The sequence below is a fragment of the Bufo gargarizans genome, unplaced genomic scaffold, assembly GCF_014858855.1.
Source record: "Bufo gargarizans isolate SCDJY-AF-19 unplaced genomic scaffold, ASM1485885v1 original_scaffold_1579_pilon, whole genome shotgun sequence".
NCBI lineage: Eukaryota > Metazoa > Chordata > Amphibia > Anura > Bufonidae > Bufo > Bufo gargarizans.
In genome coordinates this window covers 45,523-64,761 of record NW_025334421.1, presented here as the reverse complement: position 1 = coordinate 64,761, position 19,239 = coordinate 45,523, and the positions used below count along the sequence as shown (strand labels likewise).

Here is a 19,239-nt window from a genome sequence, read left to right as displayed (position 1 = left end):
GTGCAATGACGAGGTTTGGAGTTATCGTCCATCCTTGCCATTTTGGCTGCACTGTTTTCTACAGCCAGCACCTGTTGCTCACGGAACGGCCTCAGCGCAGCTGCCTGCTCCATACAACCCCTTACGCGTAATAACGTACATCTATGTGATTATGGGTGAAGGGGTTAATCCCCCCTCTCCAATCCTCCTCTCCCATTTTATTCCACTTCCCACTTCTCAATTTGTCTCTATCTCACCCCCCTATTCTTACATGAACCCTGAGATATATAGTTATGTCCCTAGCGTGTTATAAATATTAATGCCTGTAGCATGTAGCAGGAACATATTATCACACCTCTGACTTTTTATAGGCAACTGATGCCCAGTGAAATGGTGGAACCTGACATATTCCCTGGTCAACTACAAGAAAAGAATCACAAGACAGGTAATTAATATTTATATTAAATACTGATAATAATCAGGCTAGACATGAATTCTAGTTCTGAAGTATCTTCCTGATACATGTGGATATACAGGATGTGGTTTCCATATGTATATCATATACAGACACTTCTATTATAACACAACCATATCTCATGTATAGAGATAAGGAAGCTTCTTTTTCCTTACTTCTATAATCAGGAAAAGCCATGTCTTTTAATTAGGATAAACTTGTTATGTTTTTGCAATCATTAAATGAGGGTATGCCCATTGTTCTCACTAACACATTGTAGGTGGGAGATTAGGGCCAGGGTGCTGTATATCGCCCCACTATCCTATTTATCATGTGCCACTTTACTCTTTCTCCATCTCTGTGGAGGTGTCATGGCTGATTCTGGTCATCGTGGTCAGGTTCCGGCTGAGTTTTACAGCTGGAATATAATGTTATTGGAGTTAGATCTGAGCAGCAGCCTGCTCTATGCAACCACTTATGCATAATAGCGTACATGTATAGCCCATAGCCTTTAAGAAGGCCCTGGGCTGTTGTGGCAACTGGTTGGAGCTCTGTGATTTTGCTGCAGGGGTTTGGATAGGAAAGCAGAAGGAGCCTTTTTCCTCTGCCTAACCCCACATATGCAGCTATCTCTATGAAACCCTGAATCTGAGCAGTTGTATGATGGAGTTTCGCACCATCAATGATGCTGGTAATTCTGACTGTACCATATTATACAGCCAGCACCCATCATGTATGGAGTGGGCTCAGCGCAGCAACCTGCTCCATATAACCCCTTACACATTACCACGTTCATGTACGTGAATATGCGTGAATGGGTAAAATTTCCCACACACACACTAATACCCCTATTCCAGTAATGTGGTCCAAGAGATTATGACACTCTGCTTGCTAAGCTGTGCCTCATGCTCAGTTTTGCAGTCAGTTAACCAAGACAGCCCGATGACCTTTTCTAAAGGACCAGGGTTGGCATGGTAACTAATTGGATCTCCGTCATTTCACTGCTGGGACTTCGTATGGAAGGCAGAAGGAGCTCCCTCCCTTTGCCTAACCCCACACATGCAGCTATCTCTACTAACCATGGCATCTGAGATATTAAATGACCAAGTTTGAGGTCATTGCGCATCTAATCATTTTGGCTGGGCTGCATTGTACAGCAGGCACACATTGTGTATGGAGTCGGCTTAATGAAGTAACCTGCACCATACAACCCCTTAAGCATAATTATGAACATGAACGTGCTTATGCATGAAGGGGATAGTCCCCCTCTCCCACTTTTGTAGTCCATTAGATTATAATACTCTGCCTGCTGCGCTTTAGGTCATGCATGGTTTTACAGGCACTTAAAGGGGTTGTCCAGGTTCAGAGCTGAACCTGGACATCCCTCCATTTTCTCCCAGGCAGCCCCCCTGACATGAGCATCGGAGCAGTTCATGCTCCGATGCTCTCCTTTGCCCTGCGCTAAATCGCGCAGGGCAAAGGCATTTTTTGAGTTCCGGTGACATACCGGGCTCTCTATGGGGCTGACAGGCAGCCCGGTGACGTCACCGGCACTGATGGGCGGGATTTGGCTCTGCCCTAGCCAGTAAAACAGCTAGGGCAGAGCTAAAGCCCGCCCCTCAGAGCCGGTGACGTCACCGAATACACTGCTGGGCGGAAGTTACCGCCCGGCAGTGTGTTATTGAAAACACAAGAGCCTGTGCCCTGCGCAATCTAGCGCAGGGCACTGGAGCGCATCGGAGCATGAGATGCTCCGATGCCAGGCTCAGGAGGGCTGCCGGGGTGAAAATAAGGGTATGTCCGGGTTCAGCTCTGAACCCGGACAACCCCTTTAACTATGACAGCCCAAAAACCCTTTCTGAAGGTCTAGGGCTGTCATGGTGACTGATTGAAGCTTTGTGATTTCATTGTAGGGGCTTTGATCGGGAGGCAGAAGGAGCACTCTCCTTCTGACTAACCCCACATATGTTGCTGTCTTTAGGAAACATGGCACCTGAGTGGTTAAATTACCAAGTTTCACTTTATCGCTGATCCTGGTCATTTTTGCTCGGCTGTATTATACAGCCAGCACCTGTTGTTTAAGGAGCGGCCTAAGCGCAACAAACTGCTCTATACAACCTATTAAGAATAATATTGTTAAGGGGTTTATCACCCTAACTAATTTCCCTCTTCCACTTTTGTAGTATATGAGATTATAATACTCTGCCTCTTAAGCTGTGCCATGCTCACAGTTTTACAGGCAGTTTGTCAAGACAGCCAGAAAACCCTTTCTGACAGTCAAGGGCTGTCATGGTAACTGATTGGAGCTCCATGATTTCTCAGCAGGAGCTTGAATTCAGAAAGTAGAGAGAGCCCGCTCCCTTTGACTAAGACCACATATGCCTTTATCTCTATTAAACACGGCATCTAGGTGGTTATATGACTGGGTTTGGAGTTATCACCCATCCTTACCATTTTTGCTCCGCTGTTTTCTACAGCTAGCACCCGGTGCTCATGGAACGGACTCAGCACAGTTGCCTGCTCCATACAACCCCTTACACATAATAACGTACATCTATGTAATTATGGGTGAAGGGTAGGGATGAGCGAACTCGAACTGTATAGTTCGGGTTCGTACCGAATTTTGGGGTGTCCGTGACACGGACCCGAACCCGGACATTTTCGTACAAGTCCGGGTTCGGGTTCGGTGTTCGTCGCTTTCTTGGCGCTTTTGTGACGCTTTCTTGGCGCTTTTTGAAAGGCTGCAAAGCAGCCAATCAACAAGCGTCATACTACTTGCCCCAAGAGGCCTTCACAGCCATGCCTACTATTGGCATGGCTGTGATTGGCCAGAGCACCATGTGACCCAGCCTCTATTTAAGCTGGAGTCACATAGCGCCGCCCGTCACTCTGCTCTGATTAGCATAGGGAGAGGTTGCGGCTGCGACAGTAGGGCGAGATTAGGCAGATTAACTCCTCCAAAGGACTTGATTAATCGATCGATCTGCAGCTGTGCATCATTGAGCTGCTGAAATTCAATTGCTCACTGTTTTTAGGCTGCCCAGACCGTTTGTCAGTCACTTTTTTCTGGGGTGATCGGCGGCCATTTTGTGTCTTGTGGTGCGCCAGCACAAGCTGCAACCAAGTGCATTTAACCCTCAATGGTGTGGTTGTTTTTTGGCTCAAGCCTACATCAGGGTGAAGCTGTCACACCAAGTGCATTTAACCAGCAATAGTCTGTTTATTTTTTGGCCATATACGACATCAGGGGCAAGCTGCGCCAGTCACCAAGTGCATTTAACCCTCAATGGTGTGGTTGTTTTTTGGCTAAAGCCTACATCAGGGTGAAGCTGTCACACCAAGTGCATTTAACCAGCAATAGTCTGTTTATTTTTTGGCCATATACTACATCAGGGGCAAGCTGCGCCCGTCACCAAGTGCATTTAACCCTCAGTAGTGTGGTTGGTCAAGCTGTCACACCAAGTGCATTTAACCAGCAATAGTCTGTTCATTTGTTGGCCATATACTACATCAGGGGCAAGCTGCGCCTGTCAGCAAGTGCATTTAACCCTCAGTAGTGTGGTTGGTCAAGCTGTCACACCAAGTGCATTTAACCAGCAATAGTGTGGTTATTTTTTGGCGGGCAGCACGGTGGCTCAGTGGTTAGCACTGGTGCCTTGCAGCGCTGGGGTCCTAGGTTCGAATCCGACCAAGGGCAACATCTGCATGGAGTTTGTATGTTCTCCCCGTGTTTGCGGAATTAGTAGTGCTATATAAGTGTGTATAATAAATAAATAAATAAATATCCCAGTCTAATTCTGTCAGTAAATCCATACCGGTCACCCAGCGCCTAAATACTAGGCCTCAAATTTATATCCCGCTAAATCTGTCGTTACCGCTGTACTGTTCTGGCTGGGCAAGTTATTTAGTGTCCGTCAAAGCACATTTTTTGTTCTGGGTTGAAAAACAATTCCCAATTTAGCAATTTCCTAATTTAGTGGTTTCTGCTGTATCAGAGCTATTTGAAATCTTTCCCTAAAAGGGTATATAATATTCAAGGTGCACATAGGGTCATTCAGAATAACTTCACACACACCCGCTACTGTGCATTTCCAAGTCTAATTCTGTCAGTAAATCCATACCGGTCACCCAGCGCCTAAATACTAGGCCTCAAATTTATATCCCGCTAAATCTGTCTGTTACGACCAGAGGATGTGGATGCTCTGTGTCAGCTGATAGAGGACTGGAATTAGTCCAATATCGCTGACTGCTGACTCTCAGAGACAGGACCCTGGTGTCTGCACCTGTTACCTTGAATACAGCTACCTGCAGTAGTGTGAACATAGTCCAACAAAGGCAGAATAAAGTAACAGATGGTCTTTACTGGCAGACAGTATTCAAAAAGTCACTTGACAGATACAGGCAACACAAAGTTCAGAGCAATATAGCATGCAGATATAAGCAGTCTCAGAGGCAGCGCAGGGTCTGGATCCAGGCAGACTTTACATGGGCAGATGCATAATCAGGCAGTGCAGATATAAGCAGTCTCATAGGCAGCACAGGGTCTGGATCCAGGCAGACTTACAGGAAGAGATGGACAGATGCGTTGTCAGGCAGTGCAGAGGTCTATAATGCTGATGACACAAAGATATGTAACAGGGTTGATGTTCCTGGAGGGAAACGCCAAATGGAAAAGGATTTAGGAAAACTAGAAGAATGGTCAGAACTCTGGCAACTGAAATTTAATGTGGATAAGTGCAAGATAATGCACCTGGGGCGTAAAAACCCAAGGGCAGAATATAGAATATTTGACACAGTCCTGACCTCAGTATCTGAGGAAAGGGATTTAGGAGTAATTATTTCAGAAGACTTAAAGGTGGGAAGACAATGTAATAAAGCAGCACGAAATGCCAGCAGAATGCTTGGATGTATAGGGAGAGGTATAAGCAGTAGAAAGAGTGAAGTGCTTATGCCGCTGTACAGAACACTGGTGAGACCTCACTTGGAGTATTGTGCGCAGTACTGGAGGCCATATCTCCAGAAGGATATAGATACTCTAGAGAGAGTTCAGAGAAGAGCTACTAAACTAGTACATGGATTGCAGGATAAAACTTACCAGGATAGGTTAAAAGACCTTAATATGTATAGCTTGGAAGAAAGAAGAGACAGAGGGGATATGATAGAAACTTTTAAATACATAAAGGGAATCAACTTGGTAAAGGAGGAGAGCATATTTAAAAGAAGAAAAACTACCACAAGAGGAAACAGTTTTAAATTAGAGGGGCAAAGGTTTAAAAGTAATATCAGGAAGTATTACTTTACTGAGAGAGTAGTGGATGCATGGAATAGCCTTCCTGCAGAAGTGGTAGCTGCAAATACAGTGAAGGAGTTTAAGCATGCATGGGATAGGCATAAGGTTATCCTTCATATAAGATAGGGCCAGGGACTATTCATAGGATTCAGATATATTGGGCAGACTAGATGGGCCAAATGGTTCTTATCTGCCGACACATTCTATGTTTCTATGTTTCTATAATCCAGGAGGTCCAATAAACAGACAGCAGGCAGTGCGTAGTCAAATGAAGCAGAGGTCAGAATCCAGGAAATCCAATAAACAGACACAGTGGAATGCTTCAGCGGGAGTCAAGAGGTACAACAACCACGCTTGGGCACTTCATGATGAGTTAAGCTGCCTTAAATACAAATAGTCCCGCCTCCGGGTGGGGATGATAATCAGGAACAAGCTGCCTACTCCTATAAGAAAGGGAGAGGTGCGCGCGCGCGTGCTATAGCTCATCAGATGACACCTGGCAAAGAGGACAGATGCAACGGTATGCTGGCGGGCACCTGCGTCTCCTACAAGGTAAGCCAGTACTGGGACCCATAGTGCTGTAATGTGTAGACAGCGATCTGCCACCCTGCAGTGGAGATGCAGATCCCATACTGACACTTTACCGCTGTACTGTTCTGGCTGGGCAAGTTATTTAGTGTCCGTCAAAGCACATTTTTTGTTCTGGGTTGAAATACAATTCCCAATTTAGCAATTTCATAATTTAGTGGTTTCTGCTGTATCAGAGCTATTTGAAATCTATCCCTAAAAGGGTATATAATATTCAAGGTGCACATAGGGTCATTCAGAATAACTTCACACACACGCTACTGTGCATTTCCAAGTCTAATTCTGTCAGTAAATCCATACCGGTCACCCAGCGCCTAAATACTAGGCCTCAAATTTATATCCCGCTAAATCTGTCTTTACCGCTGTACTGTTCTGGCTGGGCAAGTTATTTAGTGTCCGTCAAAGCACATTTTTTGTTCTGGGTTGAAAAACAATTCCCAATTTAGCAATTTCATAATTTAGTGGTTTCTGCTATATCAGAGCTATTTGAAATCTATCCCTAAAAGGGTATATAATATTCAAGGTGCACATAGGGTCATTCAGAATAACTTCACACACACGCTACTGTGCATTTCCAAGTCTAATTATGTCAGTAAATCCATACCTCCCCGTTGACTTCCTGAGACAGTACAGCACTGATGCCCACTTTGGAGGCATCAGTTTGTACTATAAACTCCCTTTTGAAGTCGGGTGTCACCAAAACCGGGGACCACACAGGGCCGACTTCATAGTGGAGAAAGCCTCTTCCGCCTGGTCATTCCAGCAGACCATCACGGACTTCCGTCCCTTCAAGAGTCCTGTCAATGGAGCAGCTAAAGTTGCAAAATGGTGAACGAACCTCATATAATAGCCGACCATTCCCAGTAACGACTTTACTTGCATAGAGGTGACAGGGCGGGGCCAATTCCTTATTGCCTCTATTTTGTTTACTTGGGGTTTGATGACTCTGCGCCCAATGACATACCCTAGGTATTTGGTCTCCTCTAACCCTATCGCACTTTTTTTTGGTTAGCTGTTAGACCAGCCTTTCGAAGGGAGTCCACTGTGACCTGTACTTTTGGCAGGTGACTTTCCCAGTCGGTACTGTGAATGACAATATCATCCAGATAAGCCGAGGCGTACTGCCGATGTGGATGAAGCACAATGTCCATTAGACGTTAAAAAAGTGGCAGGGGTGCCATGCAGACCGAAGGGTAACACCTTATATTGGTACAGCCCTTCTGGTGTAATGAAGGCAGTTTTCTCCTTGGCAGACCCTGTCAAGGGTACCTGCCAGTACCCTTTGGTGAGGTCCAAAACAGAAAAAAACTGGGCTTGGCCTAACCTTTCAATAAGCTCATCCACCTAAAGCATGGGCTATGCATCGAATTTAGATATTTCGTTCAGCTTACGAAAATCATTACAAAACCGTAACGTCCCATCCGCCTTGGGTATTAAGACTATAGGACTGGCCCACTCACTTTTAGACTCCTCGATAACGTCTAGCCGCAGCATGAGCTGCACTTCCTCCGAGATGAGTTGTCGCGGAGCCTCGGGTACCCGGTATGGCTTTGACCGGACTTTTACCTGAGGCTCAGTGACAATGTCATGCTGGATTGCGAAAGTGCGTCCAGGGAGGTCCGAGAACACATTTGTGTTCCGACTAATGAACTCCCTGGTCTCCTGAGCCTGTTTAGAGGAGAGGCTGTCAGCAATTTTTACTCTGGTAAAAGTGGAGTACCGCACACCGTTGTTGCTGGTGCCATACCGGTCACCCAGCGCCTAAATACTAGGCCTCAAATTTATATCCTGCTAAATCTGTCTTTACCGCTGTACTGTTCTGGCTGGGCAAGTTATTTAGTGTCCGTCAAAGCACATTATTTGTTCTGGGTTGAAATACAATTCCCAATTTAGCAATTTCATAATTTAGTGGTTTCTGCTGTATCAGAGCTATTTGAAATCTATCCCTAAAAGGGTATATAATATTCAAGGTGCACATAGGGTCATTCAGAATAACTTCACACACACACTACTGTGCATTTCAAAGTCTAATTCTGTCAGTAAATCTATACCGGTCACCCAGCGCCTAAATACTAGGCCTCAAATTTATATTCAGCTGAATTTGAATACAATACATTGGGCCAAATAATATTTTTGTTGTTGTGGTGAACGATAACAATGAGGAAAACATCTAGTAAGGGACGCGGACGTGGACATGGTCGTGGTGGTGTTAGTGGACCCTCTGGTGCTGGGAGAGGACGTGGCCGTTCTGCCACATCCACACGTCCTAGTGTACCAACTACCTCAGGTCCCAGTAGCCGCCAGAATTTACAGCGATATATGGTGGGGCCCAATGCCGTTCTAAGGATGGTAAGGCCTGAGCAGGTACAGGCATTAGTCAATTGGGTGGCCGACAGTGGATCCAGCACGTTCACATTATCTCCCACCCAGTCTTCTGCAGAAAGCGCACAGATGGCGCCTGAAAACCAACCCCATCAGTCTGTCACATCACCCCCATGCATACCAGGGAAACTGTCTCAGCCTCAAGTTATGCAGCAGTTTCTTATGCTGTTTGAAGACTCCGCTGGCAGGGTTTCCCAAGGGCATCCACCTAGCCCTTCCCCAGCGGTGAAAGACATAGAATGCACTGACGCACAACCACTTATGTTTCCTGATGATGAGGACATGGGAATACCACCTCAGCATGTCTCTGATGATGACGAAACACAGGTGCCAACTGCTGCGTCTTTCTGCAGTGTGCAGACTGAACAGGAGGTCAGGGATCAATACTGGGTGGAAGACGATGCAGGGGACGATGAGGTCCTAGACCCCACATGGAATGAAGGTCGTGCCATTGACTTTCACAGTTCGGAGGAAGAGGCAGTGGTGAGACCGAGCCAACAGCGTAGCAAAAGAGGGAGCCATCAGAGCCTGAAGCGAGGCATTAACGTTCTGAACCTTAGCACAACCTGCATGACCAGGCACCTGCATGCAAAGCATGAACTGCAGTGGAGTAAACACCTTAAAACCAAGGAAGTCACTCAGGCTCCCCCTGCTACCTCTTCTGCTGCTGCCGCCTCGGCCTCTTCTGCTGCTGCCGCCTCGGCCTCTTCCTCTGCCTCTGGAGGAACGTTGGCACCTGCCGCCCAGCAAACAGGGGATGTACCACCAACACCACCACCACCTACGTCACCAAGCATCTCAACCATGTCACACGGCAGCGTTCAGCTCTCCATCTCACAAACATTTGAGAGAAAGCGTAAATTCTAGAGAGAAAGGTCAGAGGAGAATGGGCCGACTGATTCAAGCTGATAGAAGAGCAACATTAACTGAAATAACCACTCGTTACAACCGAGGTATGCAGCAAAGCATTTGTGAAGCCACAACACGCACAACCTTGAGGCGGATGGGCTACAACAGCAGAAGACCCCACCGGGTTCCACTCATCTCCACTACAAATAGGAAAAAGAGGCTACAATTTGCACGAGCTCACCAAAATTGGACTGTTGAAGACTGGAAAAATGTTGCCTGGTCTGATGAGTCTCGATTTTTGTTGAGACATTCAAATGGTAGGGTCCGAATTTGGCGTAAACAGAATGAGAACATGCATCCAGCATGCCTTGTTACCACTGTGCAGGCTGGTGGTGGTGGTGGTGTAATGGTGTGGGGGATGTTTTCTGGGCACACTTTAGGCCCCTTAGTGCCAATTGGCCATCGTCTAAATGCCACGGGCTACCTGAGCATTGTTTCTGGCCATGTCCATCCCTTCATGACCACCATGTACCCATCCTCTGATGGCTACTTCCAGCAGGATAATGCACCATGTCACAAAGCTTGAATCATTTCAAATTGGTTTCTTGAACATGACAATGAGTTCACTGTACTAAAATGGCCCCCACAGTCACCAGATCTCAACCCAAAAGAGCATCTTTGGGATGTGGTGGAACGGGAGCTTCGTGCCCTGGATGTGCATCCCTCAAATCTCCATCAACTGCAAGATGCTATCCTATCAATATGGGCCAACATTTCTAAAGAATTCTATCAGCACCTTGTTGAATCAATACCATGTAGAATTAAGGCAGTTCTGAAGGCAAAAGGGGGTCCAACACTGTATTAATATGGTGTTCCTAATAATTCTTTAGGTGAGTGTATATATATATTTAAAAGCTTTATATGGTAGGACATAGTTGCTAAAGCAGTTAAAAGAAGCAAGGGTCTCAAATTATTTCAAAGAAATATGTTGTATATAATATGTCATCAATTTGCAGAGGCTCTAAGCTACCAGAACATACAAAGTTCTAGTCCTCTTTTATAAAACAACACCCGGCAAGGAATTTATCTAGGGGTGTAATGAGAATTTTTTGCTTTGTTATGGACTTTATTTGAATACCAATTGAAATGTGGAGAAAAGGGGAATTACAATTTTTACCAGCATAGAGTTTCAAGGTGGTGTTTGATAAAATTATCAAAGGGGGTTTAGTTAAAGTCAACAGAGGTGTGGTAGATTCTAAAACAATCTTTTATGCAAAGACTAGGCTTTTAGGAGCACGTCTCACAATGGTGAATTGTGTCTTTCCTTATTCTATTTCTGGAGCATACCCAACACCTTTTTTTGTGGCCTTCTTCGTGTCTCTGTGGGGGGAAAACCCCAGGTAAATGCTGTCCTCGTGTCATTATTATGCTCTCACATCCTGTGGCCCTGCTCCCTTCCCCTTCCTGTTCCCCAAATAAAAAGGTAGGCAGAGTAAGCGTACACAGAACAGAGGCAAAAGAAACAGTGTGTAAAACAAAACTTCAGTGTTTATTCACATAGGAGGAAAAAACAAAGCAACATTTTTCAGTCTTAGTGTTCGTTCACACAAAGGAATGTCCAAAGCACAAAATAGTCACCTTGTTAGCAGGTTTTTTAAGCGGTCCACAACAGGCTTTAGGGGGCCTTTTCCCCCGCATGCAGCTCTCAGCCCTCTAGCACGGCACCATGCCTCAGATCCCAAAACAGAGACCTTGATTCTGAGCCCAGCTGCCAAACTCTGACCCGCACTTAAACTCTGGTCCAGTATTTGATGTCACCTGGCTGGAAATCAGCCCAGCCGCCCATGTGGGGAGGAAAATACCTGCCTTCCCAAACAAAACCTCCTGCTATGTCACATACCCCCCCTTCCTTTTGTTTAACCCTAAGGGGATGAAAACACGCCAGACAGTGTTCCCAGGACAGGGCATCCGCGTTTCCCTGTAACCGGTCTGCACTGTGTTCTACTGTAAACTTAAAGTTTTGCAAGGACAAGAACCTTCTGGTTACCCGAGCATTCCTCTCTTTGGCCTAGCTCATCCACTTCAGAGGGGAGTGGTCGGTTACCAGACGGAACTTTCTCCGCAACAGATAATAGCGGAGAGACTCGAGTGCCCACTTGATGGCCAGGCACTCTCTTTCCACTATACTGTACTGGGTCTCAGCTGGAGTGAGCTTACGGCTGAGGAAGACAACGGGATGCTCCTCCCCGTTGACTTCCTGAGACAGTACAGCACCGATGCCCACTTTGGAGGCATCAGTTTGTACTATAAACTCCCTTTTGAAGTCGGGTGTCACCAAAACCGGGGACCACACAGGGCCGACTTCATAGTGGAGAAAGCCTCTTCCGCCTGGTCATTCCAGCAGACCATCACGGACTTCCGTCCCTTCAAGAGCCCTGTCAATGGAGCAGCTAAAGTTGCAAAATGGTGAACGAACCTCATATAATAGCCGACCATTCCCAGTAACGACTTTACTTGCATAGAGGTGACAGGTCGGGGCCAATTCCTTATTGCCTCTATTTTGTTTACTTGGGGTTTGATGACTCTGCGCCCAATGACATACCCTAGGTATTTGGTCTCCTCTAACCCTATCGCACTTTTTTTTGGTTAGCTGTTAGACCAGCCTTTCGAAGGGAGTCCACTGTGACCTGTACTTTGGGCAGGTGACTTTCCCAGCCGGTACTGTGAATGACAATATCATCCAGATAAGCCGAGGCGTACTGCCGATGTGGATGAAGCACAATGTCCATTAGACGTTAAAAAAGTGGCAGGGGTGCCATGCAGACCGAAGGGTAACACCTTATATTGGTACAGCCCTTCTGGTGTAATGAAGGCAGTTTTCTCCTTGGCAGACCCTGTCAAGGGTACCTGCCAGTACCCTTTGGTGAGGTCCAAAACAGAAAAAAACTGGGCTTGGCCTAACCTTTCAATAAGCTCATCCACCTAAAGCATGGGCTATGCATCGAATTTAGATATTTCGTTCAGCTTACGAAAATCATTACAAAACCGTAACGTCCCATCCGCCTTGGGTATTAAGACTATAGGACTGGCCCACTCACTTTTAGACTCCTCGATAACGTCTAGCCGCAGCATGAGCTGCACTTCCTCCGAGATGACTTGTCGCCGAGCCTCGGGTACCCGGTATGGCTTTGACCGGACTTTTACCTGAGGCTCAGTGACAATGTCATGCTGGATTGCGAAAGTGCGTCCAGGGAGGTCCGAGAACACATTTGTGTTCCGACTAATGAACTCCCTGGTCTCCTGAGCCTGTTTAGAGGAGAGGCTGTCAGCAATTTTTACTCTGGTAAAAGTGGAGTACCGCACACCGTTGTTGCTGGTGCCAGCAAGGACTTGTGAGTCGGAATCCAATAATAGAAAATTGAGCACACAGCTTTCCTTATCTGCAGTTAAATGACGTTTTATTGGTATTCTATAATATGGTAATCATGATCCAGTGCAATTACAGGATGTAAGGGGTAGTCATGTACATTAAATATGGTGACCGGGCGTTTTGGCCCGTCAATGCTTCTTTAGCGGCCACCCTCGACAGGAAGTCATACCCAGATCATAAACCGCTGAAGAAGGCCTTGACGGGCCAAATTGTCCGGTCGCCATATTTAATGTACATGACTACGCTTTACATCCTGTAATTGCACTGGATCATGATTACCATATGATGGAATACCAATAAAACATGATTTAACTGCAGATAAAGAAAGCAGTGTGCTGCAATTTTCTATTATAGCCATTTTTACTGTGGCAACCGCTTCCCTTGCCTCAGACGTAGGAGCCAGAACCTCTTCCCTAGAAAACCCGGCCGCAGGCTATCTTGAACACAGGTCTCCCTATCTTTCCAAGGTTTAAGTAAATTAACATGGTAAAGCTGCTCCGGCTTCCGCCACCTTGGCTGGTGTACCTTGTAATTTACCTCTCCAACTTTCTCGAGTACCTCATAGGGCCTTTGCCATCTAGCCAGGAACCTACTGTCCACGGTCGGTACCAGAACCAAAACCCGATCACCCGGGTTAAAGTTCCGGACCCGAACCTGCCGATTATGAATCCCAGTCTGGGCTCGCTGAGCGGCCTCCATATGCTCCTTGACAAGAGACAAAACGGTCTCTATCTGCTGTTTCATCTTGATTACATACTCCAGGACCCTTTTATGCGGAGTGGGTTGCTGTTCCCATGCCTCTTTGGTCACGTCCAACAGACCACGAGGATATCTGCCATAAAGCAATTCGAAGGGAGAGAACCCAATTGAGGCCTGGGGTACCTCTCGCACAGCAAACATGAGATAGTGAAGAAGAAGATCCGAATCCTTCCCATCTTTAGACACCACCCTTTTTAACATGTTTTAGAGTTTTGTTAAACCTTTCAACCAGACTGTCTGTTCGCGGATGGTACACGGATGTCCGTAACTGTCTGATATGCAGCAACTTACAGAGAATCCTTATGCCCTTGGACATTAAAGGGGTCCCCTGGTCAGTCAGAACCTTTTTAGGTAGCCCCACTCGGGAGAACAACTCCATTAGCTCCTTAGCTACAAGCTTTGCCGATGTATGTCGCAGTAGCGCCGCCTCTGGGTACCGAGTGGCGTAGTCCAGTACAACCAAGATGTTTTGGTGTCCTCTAGCGGACTTCGGTACTGGGCCTACGAGGTCCATAGCGATTCACTCAAACGGCACCTCGATGATTGGGAGAGGTACCAAGGGACTGCGGAAAAGGCGCTGGGGGCTAGTTGCCTGGCAGGTCGGGCAAGACTTTCCGAATTCTTTCACCTCCTTAAACACACTGGGCCAGTAAAACCGTTGAAGTATCCGGTCCTGTGACTTCTGCATTCCCAGATGACCCCCGAGAACATGCTGGTGGGCTAACTCTATCATGAGAATGCGATAAGCCTGGGGCACCACCAACTGTTCAATGGATTCACCTTGCAGCTGGTTTACCCGGTACAACATATTATGATGAACCACAAAACGGGGGAACACTGTATCTGCCCCAGTTGTTGTGGTTCACCATCTACTATTAATATATTTTCCCAGGCTCGGGATAGGGTTGGGTTCCGGTGTTGGGCGGTACCAATATTATCCCCGGAGACATTGTGGTCTGCCAGCTCAGGACCCGGTGGCAAGTCATTCGTGTCTACCACCATCACACTTAGCAGGGTTGTCTCCCGCTCTTCCACCGAAGTGGCGGTTATCCCTACTACTGGCCCTTCAGACTCAGGTTCCCAGGGTTCTGGTCTCCCCCTTGAACCGGGCCACTCTGCAATGATTACGCCGTCTCATGGGTGTCAGTCACTCTCTTAGCAGGTGTCGGGAAGCCCGGGAAGTCTCTCCCTAATCTAAGTTTATGGGATAGATTGGTGGTGATAGCCACCTCGTGGGTCCTCCTGCCAGCAACTGTGGATAGAGACACCATAGCAGTGGCGTAGTCTTTTAAGTTTACATGAATACACATGACTCCAACTTTCCGGCCAGTATACTCAGTGGACCGTATCAGGGGAGCCTTTACCATTGACACCAAACTCCCTGAGTCCAACAGAACCTCCGCTGGAATGTTTCTCACCTCCACCTGGCACAGGTGATTCAAAATCTCCGGGGCACCCGCTGCACACAGCTTCCTAGCATATATAACTACTGATGAAAGCAATAGTTTGTGTCCATGGGTTCCACCTGATGTGGACAGTCAGCTCGTACATGGCCAGGCTCCCGACACCGCCAGCAGACTATTGGAGCTGGGTCCACAGGGGGTATATCTCAGGTGGGTTTGGTGGGCCCAAATTGCCAGGTCTGGGGTGGAGAATTACAGGTTTTGACTACCCCCCTCCCAAAAGAACCCCCCTTTAGATTCCGGGTAGCCTTATAGCGCTCCACCAGGTAGACCATTTCAAAAGCATTACCTGGGGAGACCTGGCCGATCCATTGCTGTAGAGGGGGTGACAAAGCCCTCCAGAGCATATCAGCTAACAGACGGTCCAGCATAGCAGTGGGGCTCAAAACCTTAGGCTGTAGCCACTTTTGCAAGAGGTTAAGAAAGTTATAATACTGGGGTCTCACAGGCTCAGCCGGCTTAAACCCCCACTGATGCACCCACTGGACTTGGACCAACACATTAACCCCTAGTTTTGCCAGAATCACACCCTTGACTTTCTAGTAGTCGTCCGCTTAATCGTCCGGCAAGTCGAAATACACCCGCTGGGAATCGGATGTCAGTAACGGAGCGATGACCTCAGCCCACTGATCTCGGGGTAGATTCTCCCTTGTGGCCACCTTCTCATACATCGCTGGGTAGGTTTCGACGTCATATGATGGTGTCATCTTGGGGATCTCCGCACGGACAGCTTTCTGGACATCATGGACACTCTGGGACGCTCCTGGCATCTGTAAATCCATCACGTGTTGTAACAGCAGATGGTTTGTTTCTTGCTGGTGTTGATTAGCCTTTAGGAGAGCTTTCATTATAACCTCCATTATTATAGATCCAGGACATCCAGCCGTACCCGGAAAAAATATTTTGGCGTTTACGCCAACCTCACTGCGTGTGCCTGCTCCGAGACACCAATTGTGAGGATTCGCTCTGGTAGGCAGGGTGAGGGGACGCAGAACAGAGGCAAAAGAAACAGTGTGTAAAACAAAACTTCAGTGTTTATTCACATAGGAGGAAAAAACAAAGCAACATTTTTCAGTCTTAGTGTTCGTTCACACAAAGGAAAGTCCAAAGCACAAAACAGTCACCTTGTTAGCAGGTATTTTCAGTGGTCCACAACAGGCTTTAGTGGGACTGTTTCCCCACATCCGGCTCTGAGCCCTCTAGCATGGCACCATGCCTCAGATCCCAAAACAGAGACCTTGATTCTGAGCCCAGCTGCATCCAGGTGCTGCCAAAACCCGGACCGGCACATAAACTCCGGTCTGGTATTTGATCTCACCTGGCTGGAAATCAGCCTAGCCGCCCATGTTGGGAGGAAAATACCTGCCTTCCCAAACAAAACCCCTTGCTATGTCACAGGGGGTTTGAAACGCAGAGTATTTATAGACAAGACAAGCACTGAGGTCCCCAATAATTGTTTATGGGACTGGGGAGTTTATTGAAGGGTAATTGGGGGTGCTGATGTACTGTCACTATTGGTAAATCACTGACAGGACACAGTGACAGGTCATATACTGTAGTAGGGACCAATGAGGGGTGATGGTGGGGCACAGCGGGTTAGTGGAGTTTCCGGCACACGATCGCTTAAATACAACTTAAATGCATTGTGATTGGTCTGCAGCGAGGAACAGACATATCAATCACAGTGATCTGCATCCAGGACCACAGCTGATCCCTGGCCGTCAAGCAGGAGTTGTTCAGTCACCAACACAGTGGGGTACATGGAGCTTCTGGCGCACGTTCTCGGCTGGGGAGCAGTTAAATGAATGCTCTGCATGTATTGGGGCAATGCGCTAAGGGGTGATATATAAGAGAATGCTCAGTTTTTTATGCAGTTTTAGAAGCCAAAATCAGGAGTGGATCATAAAAGGAATGAAAGTAAAAAGTACAGATACAATTTCAACTCTTTTTCATATTCCCTCCTGCTCATTATGCCCAAAACTGCATCAGAAAACCTACATGTGTGGCTGTACCCTATAACTATTTTGGGTTTGTTTCCTAGAGGTTTCTCTATCCTAAATATTTAGTGTTTTTCTGTTTGTCAATACAGGAATTAATAATGTGTCTAATTCCCAGTAGGACATGAGGGAGGATTTTTGCTACTATAGTGAATTGGACTAGAAAAACTGATGGGTGATTTGTGTCATCCTTAGTCTGCAGTGATGGTGAATAATGGCAAAAGCTTGCTGTAAATTAAATGTGGCCCATTCGAGTTTGTGGATATCCACTGAAACGTAATCAAAGTCTCATTGCTCTGCTGTACATGAAAGATACTGGGGGAAAATTATCAAAATCATTTTTTTTCACTTTTTAAATACCACTGCTAGTGATGAGCGAAGTTATGAAAAATTTGATTCGGCTGCTTGACCGAACTTCACAAAGATATTCGATTGGTGACGAATTACTTTGTCACGAGGTGCATTCCTTTATATGTAGCGGGCACAATGACGGAGAACCCCTAAGATGCCATGTTGATTGCTGATTGTGGCATCTGAAATTAAAATTAATGCATTTCAGGGGTTAATCTGGTTAAATAAATAAATAGATACTCACCTTATCCATTTGCTTGCAAAGAAACTGTCACAGCCATCTTGATTGGTGGCAATGCGTGAAATCTCGTGCAGGGACGTGCTGATGTCATCACTCTGGCCAGGCGCGGTGACTTTATCACTGGCCAGCGTGGTGACGTCATGGAATAGATGGTGAATTGATGAGGTGAGTATGTTTCTTTTTTTTCCCTGCCATTTCAGAAAAAATAGATTTGTTACCATGAGGTGCAAGGAAATTTGGATTTGCGGCAAATCAAATTTTTCCTGAATTTGTTTGGCTTTGATTCGCTCAATTCTGACCACTGTAACTAAGTCTAGTGGAAACTGGTGTTTTTAACACTGACATTACCAGTTAATTAAAAGGGGTGGGATGAGTCCAGGGTGGGTGGTACTATCAACCTCAGCACATTCAACATCATTTGCACCAGAAACTGCTGTAAATGATGACTAAAATCTATGCCAGTTACTAGATGAAGTAGATTTCAGCTTGGCGCATAGACTGCAGGAGGAGGCATTATACTTATGACGAGGTCTGCCAAGTATTGATGAATCAGGGCCGCAGTGTTAGTAAGAAAAGAGCCTACTACATTTAGATTTTTATTAATTAGAGATATATTTCTGTATGTAGGAACAAGTATTATAAATAAATGTACAGTATGTGTGATTTCAATGCATGTCTTCATGTAGTCATGTAGTGTCCGCCCCAGCATTCTTTGCTCCTCTTCTCTTGTGATGTCATACTGTTATGACATCACATAATAACTTAGAACTTTCCACTCTGTTTTCCAGACACTTGTACAGTTAAGAAGAAGGTGGTCAAGCATGTAAATATGGAAGAGGTGACACAGGAAAGGTATGTACTCTAATTATCAGAGTTAATGCTAATTCTAGGCCAGCAGGTTATTTAGAATCAGGCAATTTGTACATGTAAATTTGAATTTATGATGTATGATTTTATTAGATTTTGTAACTTTTTTTATTGCAGATATTTGTTATGCACTTACTGTAAATATATAACGGTGCCATTGCAGAGACACAAATAGGGCCATTACTAAATAAAAAGTGGCTTATGTCCTATTGCTGCCAAAGTTCAACTTACATTTTCTGACCTAAAAATAAAATGTAGACTCAAAGGCTTTGTTCACATCTGCATTGTGTCTTCCGTCAAACAATGGACCCCCATCATTACTCTGGTTGTGGTGTCTGTCATTTTGACTGCCAAAATAGCTATGCATACTGAACTAATCTCACCATCAAATGTGATGCTGCTGCCAACAAGTCTCTGTCTGGCAATGTGAATACAGCCTTGCTGGCTGATTTGGGGAACAACATCACATTTGATACATGGCGCTCAGAAGGTTTCTGTTCAGTAAATGTCAGTAATCCACCTAGTAAAATAATAAAAAATAAAAATCATTCACTGGTTGATAATTGTGCCTTAGGCCTCATATACACAA

At 46.0% G+C, this 19,239-nt stretch overlaps 1 long non-coding RNA gene across 1 annotated transcript in view; it reads left to right on the top strand.

Annotated features, from left to right (window-relative positions):
• Positions 1 to 382: 382 nt before the first annotated feature.
• The window catches only part of LOC122923418, a 44,834-nt gene continuing 25,977 nt past the window's right edge, over positions 383 to 19,239 (top strand). The window contains exon 1 of the long non-coding RNA XR_006387291.1: positions 383 to 424. This is a non-coding gene — a long non-coding RNA (uncharacterized LOC122923418). The remainder of the gene's footprint in view (positions 425 to 19,239) is intronic.